We start from the raw sequence: 14,706 nt of genomic DNA, 5'->3' as shown, positions 1-14,706 counted from the left end.
AGTTGTATCCTAAATTTTGTTGAAAAAATTCAACGCACTGATAATGATAATCGTAATTCGATTGCTACTTGCAAGGGATTTCAATCATTCGAAAATCAAAGTACGAAGAAGACATCGTAGGATCTACGTTATTTTTTAACAATATTCTAAAATTCGTAAATTACAGAGGAATATAGTTCGGAATTTGTATAAAATGCTAAAAGGTTTATTCAAAACATTAAGATGGGATAATGAGATAAGATATATGATAATAAAAGATACGACGTGATTCGCTATGAGCATCTGACGCTTGCGGTAGACCGTCTGCGTTCGTAGTTTGCGACGAAACTCTGCGACTATACTCCTGGTACTTTACTGCAGTTCCAGTCGGCTTCGGTAGATTGCTGAATCGCTCGTAGACAAGGAGCGCCATAGTATGCAACAAGGACAGACATACTTTTCCCCCTAATTTTACGATTATTCGTTAATTACTCTTTTCCCTGGCAAAATTCGTGAACTTTTAGGATCGTACGATAAAGGTAGAACCCCTGGCAAGATTTTTTTTTTATTTATTTGTTGAAATTACAATCAATTCTCGCGTTGAGAATTTTCAGTAATTTTTCTGGCGTGGCGCAGTGACATGGCTGTTTATTTACAATAAGTTAATACTTATTATAGATAGGTATAATTTATAAGTATTATAAGTAAGTGCATATGCTTAATTTGGATAACTAAATGAATCAAGGCGTTTAGGTCTAGCGGGTAGTGCCTCTTCAGCCTGCGAATCTGGTCCGTCGTATCAAGTAGTCCAGTGATTAGGGGGTTTCGGTGTTTGTTGACTCTTTTGCTATATCTGTCGCTATATTTTGCTATTTCCTCTTTGACTGTGGGTATCTTGAGGTCGCGATGGATGGTTTCGTTGGTAACATACCAAGGTGCGTCTATTAAGGATCTTAGCGTTTGCGATTGGAAGCGTTGAAGTATTTCAATGTTGGAGTTACTTGCTGTTCCCCATAGTTGAATTCCGTAGGTCCAGACAGGTTTTATTACGGTCTTAAAGAGGGTAATTTTATTCTGTATGTTTAGTTTGGAGCGTCGGCCCGTGAGCCAATAGAGTTTTTTTAGTTTGTCCTTTAGTTGCTTCGTTTTATCTGAGATGTCTTTCTTCCACGTTAGTCTCCTGTCCAGGGTCATGCCCAGGTATCGGACTGAGTCCCTGCTAGGAACTGTTGCATTGTTGATGGTGACCTGGGGGCAGGTTTGTTTTCGGAGCGTGAAGGTTACATGTGAGGATTTCTTTTCGTTAATTTTGAAGCCCCCTTTGTGAAACCACTTTTCCATGGAGTCGAGACTTCGCTGGAGAGTGGATGAGGCTATTACCGGGTCTGCGTGGGTAGCTAATAGCGCTGTGTCGTCTGCAAATGTCGCTATTGTTATCTCGTTTGATATAGTTAAGTCGGCAGTGTAGATGGAGTACAGTAGGGGTCCGAGGACACTACCTTGGGGTATGCCGGATTCTATTGGGAATGTTGCGGAAGTGGCGTCTAGGCATTTAATCATGAATTGTCTATTGGTTAGGTAGGATTTTAGGATGGAGTAGTAGGCGTGAGTAGTAGGTGTTTCTTTTTAAGCTTGTATAGTAGCTCTTCATGCCATACTTTGTCGAATGCCTGTTGAATGTCTAGGAATACCGCTGAGCAATATTTTTTCTTTTCAATGGTTTGGCTGATAATGTGGGTTGTGCGATGGATTTGCTCTACTGTTGAATGTTGTTTCTGAAAGCCGAATTGATGATCTGGGAGTGTTTTCAAATCCTCTAGGAGTGAAAGGAGTCGATTCGTTAGCATCTTTTCGAATAGCTTAGACAGGATAGGTAAAAGACTAATTGGGCGATAGGAGCTAGTTTCATATATCGGTTTTCCGGTTTTAGGGATGAGAGTAATCAATGACATTTTCCAGGCCTTAGGAAAGTATTCAAGGCGAAGAATTGCGTTAAAAATCGATGTGATGAATGCAACCCCATATGGGAAGTTTCTTGATTGCTTTATTGCCTATTAGGTCGTGCCCTGCTGCTTTCTTGGGATTTAGGCGAAAGACTGATTGATTCTATAATCTTTGCAGAAGTGAAGGGTTCAATAGGAGGGAACATTTGGAAGGGAGTGTGCAGGTATTCAGTAACGTCCGCGGCAGTTTTGGAGGAATGGGGTTTGAATACTTTAGACAAGTATTTAGCAAACAGGTTGGCTTTTTCTGTAGGGCTACGCGCCCATCCACCTTGCGGACGGCGGATTGGTGGGATTATTTGTGGGGGGCGTGTGAGTTTCCTGGAGGCCTTCCATAGTGAGTAGTTGGAGTCGGCTGTGGGGGATAAGCTGGCGAGGTATTTTTGGAAACAGTCGTTTTTATAATTTTTTATGGTTTTGGATAGCTTTCTAGTTGCGTTGTTTAGTTTGCGTTTGTCATCCGGTGTTCTATGGGTCTGCCATACTCTTCTTAGTCTACGTTTTTCTGCTATTTTTTTTAGTATGTATTGGGGATATTCTTGTTTGCTGATAGACGTCTTTGTCGGTGTGGAGAGGCGGATGGCGTTTATTATGCTCGTGTTTAAGTATTCCGTGGCTGCTTCGATTTCTTCCTTAGTTTTTAGTGGAGTTAAGGCTGAAGTTGAGTGTGTAAAGACTTCTCTAAAGAGCTGTCAGTTGGTGCGTTGGTTGTGAATGGAGCCATTAGGTGTATTCTCGATGATTGTTGAACTGACTGTTGCTATTACGGGGGAATGATCAGAGGAGAGATCAGCCGAGGAGTTGATCTGGACGTGTCTTGATGAGATATTTTTAGTTACGAAGAAGTCGAGAAGGTCGGGTATTTTGTTGGTGTCAGTGAACCAGTATGTGGGTTCGTATGTGGTGAGTTAGTTGAGGTTGTTGTTTATTATGCTGTTTAAGTGGTTTTTGCCTCTTGCTGTAACCGGTCTGCTGCCCCATTGGGTATGTTTGGCGCTATTGTCTCCTCCAGCCATGAATCTATTGCCCAGGCTGTCCAGGAAGTTATCAAAGTCTTCTTTGGCGATGGAGTGTCTGGGAGGGCAGTATACTGCTGAAGAGGTGATTGTGCCATGACAGTCTTCTATTGCTACGTTTGTTGCTTGGAGGTAGTCTTTCTGGAATGATGGAAGTTCGTAGTGCTTAATACTTGTTTTGATTATTATTCCGGTGCCACCGTGGGCCTTTCCGCTGGGGTGTTGGGTATGGTAGAATTTGTAACCATTTATTTTCAGGTAGTTTTTGTCGGTGAAGTGGGTTTCCGATACGAGCATTACGTCGATTTGCTGGTGTTTTAGGAAAAGTTCTAGTTCAAGTTTGTGTTGCGCTAGACCGTTGGCGTTCCAAAGAGCTATGCGCCTTGGTTTTATTTTGCGTCAGGGCGTATTAATTTATCCATGATGAGTGTTAGTAGCGATAGCAAATTATTTATTTGCTCTGATTGTTTCTCTATTAGCTTTTCAAGCCTAGAGAAGTTGTCTGTGTTAGGTGGGTTGGGGACACTATTTTGGGAAAGATTCCTTTGGCTATTCAGGTTATTTTGAATGCCTTGTACTGCTTGGGCATAGGAGGTTGAGGTTGTGATGAATTTGGTAGGACTGGGTGTTTGGTTGGTTGAGGGGATTGGAGTAGTCGTGTATTTCGGCGGGCTGGGTGTTTGGTTGGTTACCTCTTTTGCTCTGAATTTAGGGTACCTGTTTATGTATAGAGTTTTATAGGCTGAGCAGCCTTTGTAGTTGGCAGGATGGTCACCTTGACAGTGGATGCATTTCGCTAGGGTTTCCGGTGATTTGGCGCACTGGTCAGTGGAGTGAGTGCCTGCACATTTAACGCAGTGGAAAGTATGGTTGCAGTATTTCTGCGTATAACCGTACCTTTGGCACCTTTTGCATTGCACTATTTCTTTTTTCACAAGCGGTGGTTCGAATTTTACTATCGCGTTCATTAGGCGACTGATATTGTAGATTTCCTTATTGTTAGGCTTTTGTTTTATATCTATGAAAAATAAGGATAACGGGTCTTTCGAGACTCTATGCCTTATATTACTTACGTTGATGACTTCGTAGCCGAGTTTTGAGAGTTCGTATTTGAGTTCGTCTATGTCTGCTGAGTGGTGGATGTTTCGTAGGACCACCCGGAAAGGCCTTTCCTGTTTGAGTTGGTAGGTGTGGAAATTGGCGTTCAGGGTCTTAAGTATCTTGGTGAGTTTTCTGTAAGCTTCTGGGTTCCTCGGCAGTATTTTTACTTTATTGTCATTTATCTTTAAGTTGTAGTCCTCCTTGGAGATATCTCTCTCTAAGGACTTGATCATTGTTTGTATGTCGATGACGTCATCCACAAATATTGGTGGGGGAGGGGGGATTCTCTGTGCTTGTAGGTTTGGCGGCGGGTCTGCGATTTCCATGGCGTCGTTAGTGGATTGCAATACTGCGAACATGTTGTGGGTGTTTATTTGTATCGTTGATTGTTCGTTCCGGGTGTCGTTCATGTCTGGTTTTGATGTTTCTATTTTCCGTTTCTTTGTAATATTAGCGTCGTTGGTGCGGAGAGTTCTGCTACACTTCTGCCACGGAGGAGGTAGCGCGGGGTAGTTGCGAGTCTGCTCCGGAGAGCCTAGTCGCGATTTCTGGACCATCATCGAGTTAGTTAATTCAAAATGAATAACTAGTCGTGAGGCTATGAGGCTAGTATTCGGGTTAGGGTTAGGTGCGTGGAATTTTCTTCTCCCTAAAGGGTAGGAAACACTTGGCTGTGTTCACTTTCGACGGTTGGGCGACACGTGTTGTTTTCGGACTACACTGGGCACTAGAGACACGTCTGTACCCTTCGGCACTCCACAGCGAACTGGAGGCAAGATTTCAACACCGATTTCGACAGGAATTTCCCTTTAATTAATTAGTTGTAAATAATTATCGTAGCAAGTGTCGCGGCTATCGCGGTACGGGTCAGAGATTTTCCATAAACACCAACCTTCTGGAGGATTAATTCGCTCTCTAAGGAATTGTAGAAGCTTCCTTAGATCCTGTTCTAAGTTCGTCGTGCACAAAAGATTAACTACGTGTAACGAAAACTATGCGAAAATTCACTGCGTCGCCCCTGTGTGACGACGGGTCGCCGTGGATGAATGCAAACAATATTTAAAGTATTAATTTCTAACATTTAAACTATTAATTTGTAGTATTTAAGCCATTAATTTAAAACATTTAAAACATTAATTTACGATATTAAAGCTATTGATTTCGAACATTTAAAACACTAATTTACGACATTCAAGCTATAAATTTATGACATGTAAAAACCACATTAACGACATCAGCAAATAATACAATAATATATTACACGGTAATAACACATAATGATGTAGTATTACGCTATATTATATCGCTTTATATTATATCATAACACGTCATAATATATTACGATATATTTCATTACGATATATTGTATTACGATATATTATATTGCGTTATATTATATCACATTATATTGTGTAACGTTATAATATATTACCTTATATTATGTCATTGTATAAGTAATAAAATGATATAACATAAAATAATATTACGCAATATGATATGACGTAATATAATATAACGTAATACTATATGTTACGCCGCCTAAAACATCTGCACGCCAGCCCGCGCGACCGGACAACAACCGGCCTGCGTAACGTCATTTCGACCCTCAATAAACCTAAGGACCCACCATAACTTTCACTTCCCTGTATTGTTTCGTCATGTGTCGTCAATTCGTTTGTCTTGAAGAATTTCTAAAGCCTAAAAATATTCTCGAAACACAGTCGGTTTTTAGAGAGGTCCTTGGGTTTATTAGGCGCACTTAAAACACGGAGAAAGCGGGTATGCGCCCATTAGGAAAAACCGAATAGCCCTCTAATAAAACAAGTTAGGTTTTCCTCACGAACACGGTCATCTATCCACCACGATGGTAGGAGACTTCCTACTCATCCCTTCGAGCAGTAGTGCAGGTCATGACCAATCGACACCGCGGTTCGTTACCCTCACTTTTCCTAACGAAAGTGGGAACAACGAATCCGCGTTCTTTAGGCACAGGGGCACACCCACACCGAACTTTTATTCCGTATTAGAAAAAGAGCGACAGTCAGTCTAAAACTAACGCCTAACGCGGCAGTCTATACATAGCGCGAGAGTCGCATACTTCACGCAAACTTTTGTCGGGTCTCGGTATTGTCGAGCATACATCTCCTCTACTAAATATATTATAGTGCTACGTCCACTAATACACTAAATCCAATTATAAGAGCCCTGCTCTAACGTACATATCTATCTTATCTTCGTGCGATAAGTGATTATCTATTTATCTATGCTCAACAGTGTAATCTAAGTGTTGGAAATATATAATTTATAATTCTGTGAATCACAGTGTTATACAAACTCAATCACCCCTATTATCTCAACGGAAATCAGGGGATCGATCAATTCGTGGTGTCGATTGTTACAATCGTAACGGGAATTTACGACTCCCGTTGACGTCTCTCCTCGCGATTACGTCTCCCCGCGATTGGGGTCAGGAAGTGAGGGCAGTATACATTGCCTAGGATTGGACAAACGAAGGTTGGTGGACTAGGAAGGGTCTTAACCGCCCTCGATAGAAAGTTGCTAGTAGGAAGCATCGTACGTGAGAAAACTAACTTTCCCGTGTCAAGCCGTAGTAAACAATAGTCTTTGGAAACTGATTTAGAAAAGACATTTGTTGGGTCTGAAGGACCTTAGCAGGCAAGTGACTCGGGTTTATGACGGGTGCTTAAGGCTATTGAGGGTACGCCGTACGGAAGAGCAGACATCTGGTGTCCGTCTGGCCCGCGGTGTGTGACCTGGGCCAGGCAGAGAGTCGCCGGGCGTAACATTCTTCGAGACGAGAAGAACCGTTTGTCGCGTTATTCTTTCTTCTTTGCTAGATTGTTATTGTCATTGCAATTGCGCGTACGCATGTATATTTGCGTCTACTTACAGCGGACTACACGGCCTTGCATACCATCTCTTTGAAGTACCCTTGCCTTGGAAGGATGACAGTAGAAGTAGGTAGGAGTTTCGGGACAGAGAAAGACTGGGGGGAATGAGAATTTGAGGGAGAATCGGGAGGATTTGCATCGTATGGCTGTGTAATTATTTGGCGACCAAACTGGGTATTCGGTATACAAATTGAAATGTTGAAAAATGTGTAAATGGTAGAAATTATTAGATTGTAACATACATTCGTCCTGTTTTTATATTTACCATATAAACGAAGAAGGCGGGACGAATTCATATTACAAACTAATGCCTTCGTGATTGAAGAAATAATAACAAGAATAAGAGCAATGGAAAAATTGGGAACTGGGAAAACACGAGATAGCGCGATTAAAAGGATATACATGTAGTATCGTGGACGAAAAGCCTAAGAGATATCGGGCGAACTATGAACAGTGTCGCGAGAGCCGAGGCACCGTCGGGCCCATCAATGTGTCATCGGTCTTTTCAAGTGCATAGTTTCGTGGAAAAGACCTACGTGACCCTGGCTACGAGCGTCTGCGGAATACGTGTGCTATGGGCCTAGGAAAAGGACAACAGAGTGTTAGTCGAGAAACAGAGCGCGAGTCGAAAAGCAGAGAGTGCGAGCGGAGGAGCCGAGTGTGAGTTGAGCGGAGAGAGTTTGCGAGTGGCGTTGCCGAGAGAGTGTTGATTGCATTTTGGTGAAAGTCGAGTCGTTATCTAATTATTTAGTTGTGCTGTTTTCTGTACGTTTGGTGTGAATAGTTCAGGTTGAACAACAATCGTCTTTTTCTGTCTGATTAACATCTGTATCATCCATTCCTTGTAAATATATTATATCACGATATTACATACATGTAGGAATGTTTATTATAAATTAACAGAAAAGACAGTATGATAAACACAATATTGTAACACTCTCACAAAATTGAATATAATATCGCACTTCACGAATTCGCTTAACACTATTTCTACGTCACAGCAACACGATGAACTTCTCTCGACCATGATTAATTCAACTCTGACAGCATTACCACGCTCACTTTTCCTTTAACAAACCTTAGTAACGCTCACAACACTCCTTGACAACATTAACATATCTTAACAACGTTTATAAACAATCAGCCACGTCTTTCGCTAACGTCACACCATCCTACATACAAATATTGGAATCGAAACTTACTAGCCGTGGAATTGGAAACTATAAAAACGTGGAAATGATATAACGCTGAGAAATGAATAATTTTAAGTACACAGAAATCAGAGATATCTCGTACAAAATTTTGGTATCTTCCGTTAGCAACTTTCTCTCGAGGACGGCTAAAACCCTTCCTGGTCCACCAATCTTCCTATTATCCAATCGGAAGCGGTGTCCCGTGCCCTTAGACACACCCACCCGTAGTTTTCCTCAGACACAGTATCGTCAGTAAAACTTACTTATTCTGTATCCTTAGAATAGTCAACATATCTTTACCGGTTTCTACCCTTGGATCAGTCGCGTATTTAACGTATCCGTGTAAGTAGGTTTTACATGAAGTTGTTGGAGTGAATTGTGATTTATGTGTTTTAATTCAGTGTGTATTCCATTGTGATTGCTGCATTCATAATAAAGTTTAATAAAAGCAAAATTGATAGTTGTGTTACGACTCAGCTATTTTATTTTATCATCCAACCCTCAAGTTTACGTGACACACCCGTCGTTTCAGTCCGTCGTTCCGTCATCCAGTTCGCCACTTTCGAGTTGTATTACATGACCACCCGTTATGTGGTAATTCAAGCCGGTGCACTAGTGTGACTCAATACGTCGGCACAGCTGTTACATTCGCTTTAATTTGCTTCTCGAACTTCTGCTTTGCTAATTGAAAAACCCATTCCTGATCATTTTCCATGACGATAAACTGCAAACTCGCCATTGGCTGAATTCTTGAGCATGAATTTGAAGATTGAACCATGTGTTTGTTGATATATCCGGGTATTCTATCTATTTTGTTTATACAATATCTAACTTATTGAGTTTTTAATTGTAAAATGTATATATAGTCGTAAGTCTGTTGATTGTTGATTATAGAATACGAGTGTTTGATAAATGAATATTTCTTTACAAAATGGAGATAGCAGAATATGATGGTCCTTAACATACTCTACTATTTTGACAGCTATATAGGATTCGACGAAAATTACTTTCAAAAATAACGGATCTTCGATTTACTTTCTCTAAAAGAGAAATGTAATTTATGCGGAAACGAAGACCCTCCGGTGAGGTACCCCTTTCGCGTGTCGAAGTTTCATGTAAAATGTTCGGTCGAAGATTTCACTATAAACTGTTCGAGTGAATAAAGATTCATCGAAAAAAACGAACTTGAAATTGAAGTAAGAAATGATAGCGAAGAAAGCATTCATGATATTTCATCGAAGAAATGGAAAAGGTATTTGACATGTTATAGAAACATTTTTGTCACCGTAGGAACGCTATTTATTACAAAAGGAATGCTATTGGCTTGGACATTACAGTAGATGATACCTTAATTGATTAATAGTTACTCCATTTTCTAAATATTCATTCGATAATACCAATAAACCACAATAAAAGACAAGTTATAAGCCTATATTTACCGAGGAACCCCATTTAACTCATCGTTTGAATCTCTTGAATACAACAATTTCATTATTCATAGATCTTCTATCTTCTAATACGTCGCGTCATTTAAAAAAGAAATTTGTATTTACAAAAACTATTTTAACTAAGTATTTTACAATTATATAAATTACTGATTTAAAAGTGGATCGTTTAAAGCGTTTAGATTTCCAAAAATCGAAACATCTTTTTCACCTCATGTATTTATTGAATTACCTTCACCGTTAAAGCATGTTCTCAGGAAAGAAATCTATGATTCGTTAATTGATTCACTAAATAATTCCTTAGTTCCCAGTCCAAATGTTTGTCTTATTTTATACATTGTGGAGACGTGGATTGTAACCCTACTAAAAATACACATTAAAACATAAATCAAGATCAGCAACGTGTTAGTAAGTTAAGTAGTACGCGTTAATAATTAAAAATTTTCAATATTAAATTTCCAACAATACATGTAGTAACTGATGGACAAGTAATGATGGTAGGTTCAACGTTTAATGTATTGTAATAAGCGATATTCAATAACAAAAGGAATATAAATAGAGTTTAGTGTAGTTTAAATAAGCGATATTCAAGAACAAAAGGACCGATTATAATATCGTCGCACGTCGATGCACACTCTGTGTCCGCTCAACTCACACTATGCTTCTCAACTGACTCTCTGGCCGTTGTAGCATTCATTCGTCTTTGGCTAGGCCCACCGCACACGTGTTCCGCGGACGCTCGCAGCCAGGGTCACGTAGGCCTTTTCGGCGAAACTATTTATTTGAAGGACCGGTAACACATCAATGGAGCCGACAGCGCCTCGGCTCTCGCGACATTGCCTATAGTTAACTCGATCAAATCAGACAAAGCGTTCATCCCGTGCCCGCGGCTACGTTCGGCGACTGACTGTCGCCTCGAGCCCAAGCTCATTATCACAACTCTCGAACAATTACGATCGGATTGAATAACTACAATTGTTCAATTACAACTATAGTAGATTCTAGGTTACAATGTTGCGGGATTATCCAAAATTCCAAAGGCTCCGGTGTTCTTTCATCTCCGACATATATAACGTAGTACGTTATAACGTTATACTATATAACGTAATACGTTATAATGTTATACTACCTAACGTAATACGTTATAACTTTATACTATAAAACGTAATACGTTATAACGTTATACCATATAACGTTGTACTATATAACGTAATACATTATAACGTTATACTATATAAAGTAATACGGTGTAACGTTATACTATAGAACGTAATACTTTATAGCGTTATACCATATGACGTATTACGTTATAACTTTATACTATAAAACGTAATACGTTATAATGTTATACCATATAACGTTGTACTATATAACGTAATACGTTATAACGTTATACTATATAAAGTATTACGGTATAACGTTATACTATAGAACGTAATACTTTATAGCGTTATACCATATGACGTATTACGTTATAGCGTTATACCATATGACGTATTACGTTATAGCGTCATCCCATATAACGTAATACGTTATAACGACATCCCATATAACGTAGTACGTTATAACGTTATACCATATAACGTAATACCTTATAACGGCATACCATATAACGTAATACGTTATAACGTTATACCATATAACGTAGTACGTTATAACGTTATACCATATAACGTAATACCTTATAACGGCATACCATATAACGTAATACGTTATAACGACATCCCATATAACCTATTACGTTATAACGTCATCCCATATACCGTAATACGTTACAAGGTCATCCCATATATCATAATACGTTATAACGACATCCCATATAACGTAATAAGTTATAACGTCATACCATATAACGTAATAAGTTATAACGTCATACCATATAACGTAATAAGTTGTAACGTCATACCATATAACGTAATAAGTTATAACGTCATACCATATAACGTAATAAGTTATAACGTCATACCATATAACGTAATAAGTTGTAACGTCATACCATATAACGTAATAAGATATAACGTCATACCATATAACGTAATACGTTATAACGTCATAGCATACAACGTATTACGTTATAACGTCATACCATATAACGTAATAAGTTATAACGTCATACCATATAACGTAATAAGTTGTAACGTCATACCATATAACGTAATAAGTTATAACGTCATACCATATAACGTAATACGTTATAACGTCATACCATATAACGTATTACGTTATAAAGTTATAGCATATAACGTAATACGTTATAACGTCATAGCATACAACGTATTACGTTATAACGTTATACCATATAACGTAATACGTTATAACGTCATCCCATACAACGTAGTACGTTATAACGTTATACCATATAACGTAATACCTTATAACGGCATACCATATAACGTAATACGTTATAACGTTATACCATATAACGTAATACGTTATAACGTTATACCATATAACGTAATACCTTATAACGGCATACCATATAACGTAATACGTTATAACGACATCCCATATAACCTATTACGTTATAACGTCATCCCATATACCGTAATACGTTACAAGGTCATCCCATATATCATAATACGTTATAACGACATCCCATATAACGTAATAAGTTATAACGTCATACCATATAACGTAATAAGTTATAACGTCATACCATATAACGTAATAAGCTGTAACGTCATACCATATAACGTAATAAGTTATAACGTCATACCATATAACGTAATAAGTTATAACGTCATACCATATAACGTAATAAGTTGTAACGTCATACCATATAACGTAATAAGTTATAACGTCATACCATATAACGTAATACGTTATAACGTCATAGCATACAACGTATTACGTTATAACGTCATACCATATAACGTAATAAGTTATAACGTCATACCATATAACGTAATAAGTTGTAACGTCATACCATATAACGTAATAAGTTATAACGTCATACCATATAACGTAATACGTTATAACGTCATACCATATAACGTATTACGTTATAAAGTTATAGCATATAACGTAATACGTTATAACGTCATAGCATACAACGTATTACGTTATAACGTTATACCATATAACGTAATACGTTATAACGTCATACCATATAACGGAATACGTTATAACATCATACCATATAACGAAATACGTTATAACGTCATCCCATATAACGTAGTACGTTATAACGTTATACCATATAACGTAATACCTTATAACGGCATACCATATAACGTAATACGTTATAACGTTATACCATATAACGTAATACCTTATAACGGCATACCATATAACGTAATACGTTATAACGACATCCCATATAACCTATTACGTTATAACGTCATCCCATATACCGTAATACGTTACAAGGTCATCCCATATATCATAATACGTTATAACGACATCCCATATAACGTAATAAGTTATAACGTCATACCATATAACGTAATAAGTTATAACGTCATACCATATAACGTAATAAGCTGTAACGTCATACCATATAACGTAATAAGTTATAACGTCATACCATATAACGTAATAAGTTATAACATCATACCATATAACGTAATAAGTTGTAACGACATCCCATATAACCTATTACGTTATAACGTCATCCCATATACCGTAATACGTTACAAGGTCATCCCATATATCATAATACGTTATAACGACATCCCATATAACGTAATAAGTTATAACGTCATACCATATAACGTAATAAGTTATAACGTCATACCATATAACGTAATAAGTTGTAACGTCATACCATATAACGTAATAAGTTATAACGTCATACCATATAACGTAATACGTTATAACGTCATACCATATAACGTATTACGTTATAAAGTTATAGCATATAACGTAATACGTTATAACGTCATAGCATACAACGTATTACGTTATAACGTTATACCATATAACGTAATACGTTATAACGTCATACCATATAACGGAATACGTTATAACATCATACCATATAACGAAATACGTTATAACGTCATCCCATATAACGTAGTACGTTATAACGTTATACCATATAACGTAATACCTTATAACGGCATACCATATAACGTAATACGTTATAACGTTATACCATATAACGTAATACCTTATAACGGCATACCATATAACGTAATACGTTATAACGACATCCCATATAACCCATTACGTTATAACGTCATCCCATATACCGTAATACGTTACAAGGTCATCCCATATATCATAATACGTTATAACGACATCCCATATAACGTAATAAGTTATAACGTCATACCATATAACGTAATAAGTTATAACGTCATACCATATAACGTAATAAGTTGTAACGTCATACCATATAACGTAATAAGTTATAACGTCATACCATATAACGTAATAAGTTATAACGTCATACCATATAACGTAATAAGTTGTAACGACATCCCATATAACCTATTACGTTATAACGTCATCCCATATACCGTAATACGTTACAAGGTCATCCCATATATCATAATACGTTATAACGACATCCCATATAACGTAATAAGTTATAACGTCATACCATATAACGTAATAAGTTATAACGTCATACCATATAACGTAATAAGTTGTAACGTCATACCATATAACGTAATAAGTTATAACGTCATACCATATAACGTAATACGTTATAACGTCATACCATATAACGTATTACGTTATAAAGTTATAGCATATAACGTAATACGTTATAACGTCATAGCATACAACGTATTACGTTATAACGTTATACCATATAACGTAATACGTTATAACGTCATACCATATAACGGAATACGTTATAACATCATACCATATAACGAAATCCGTTATAACGTCATCCCATATAACGTAGTACGTTATAACGTTATACCATATAACGTAATACCTTATAACGGCATACCATATAACGTAATACGTTATAACGTTATACCATATAACGTAATACGTTATAACGTTATACCATATAACGTAATACGTTATAGCGTTATACCATATAACGTAATACGTTATAACGTTATACCATATACCGCACACGTTACAAGGTCATCCCA

Source organism: Bombus bifarius, unplaced genomic scaffold (genome assembly GCF_011952205.1).
Source record: "Bombus bifarius isolate JDL3187 unplaced genomic scaffold, Bbif_JDL3187 scf7180000009218, whole genome shotgun sequence".
In the NCBI taxonomy this organism is placed as follows: Eukaryota; Metazoa; Arthropoda; class Insecta; order Hymenoptera; family Apidae; genus Bombus; species Bombus bifarius.
The sequence above is the reverse complement of the archived record's forward strand: the minus strand, read 5'-3'. Positions refer to the sequence as shown.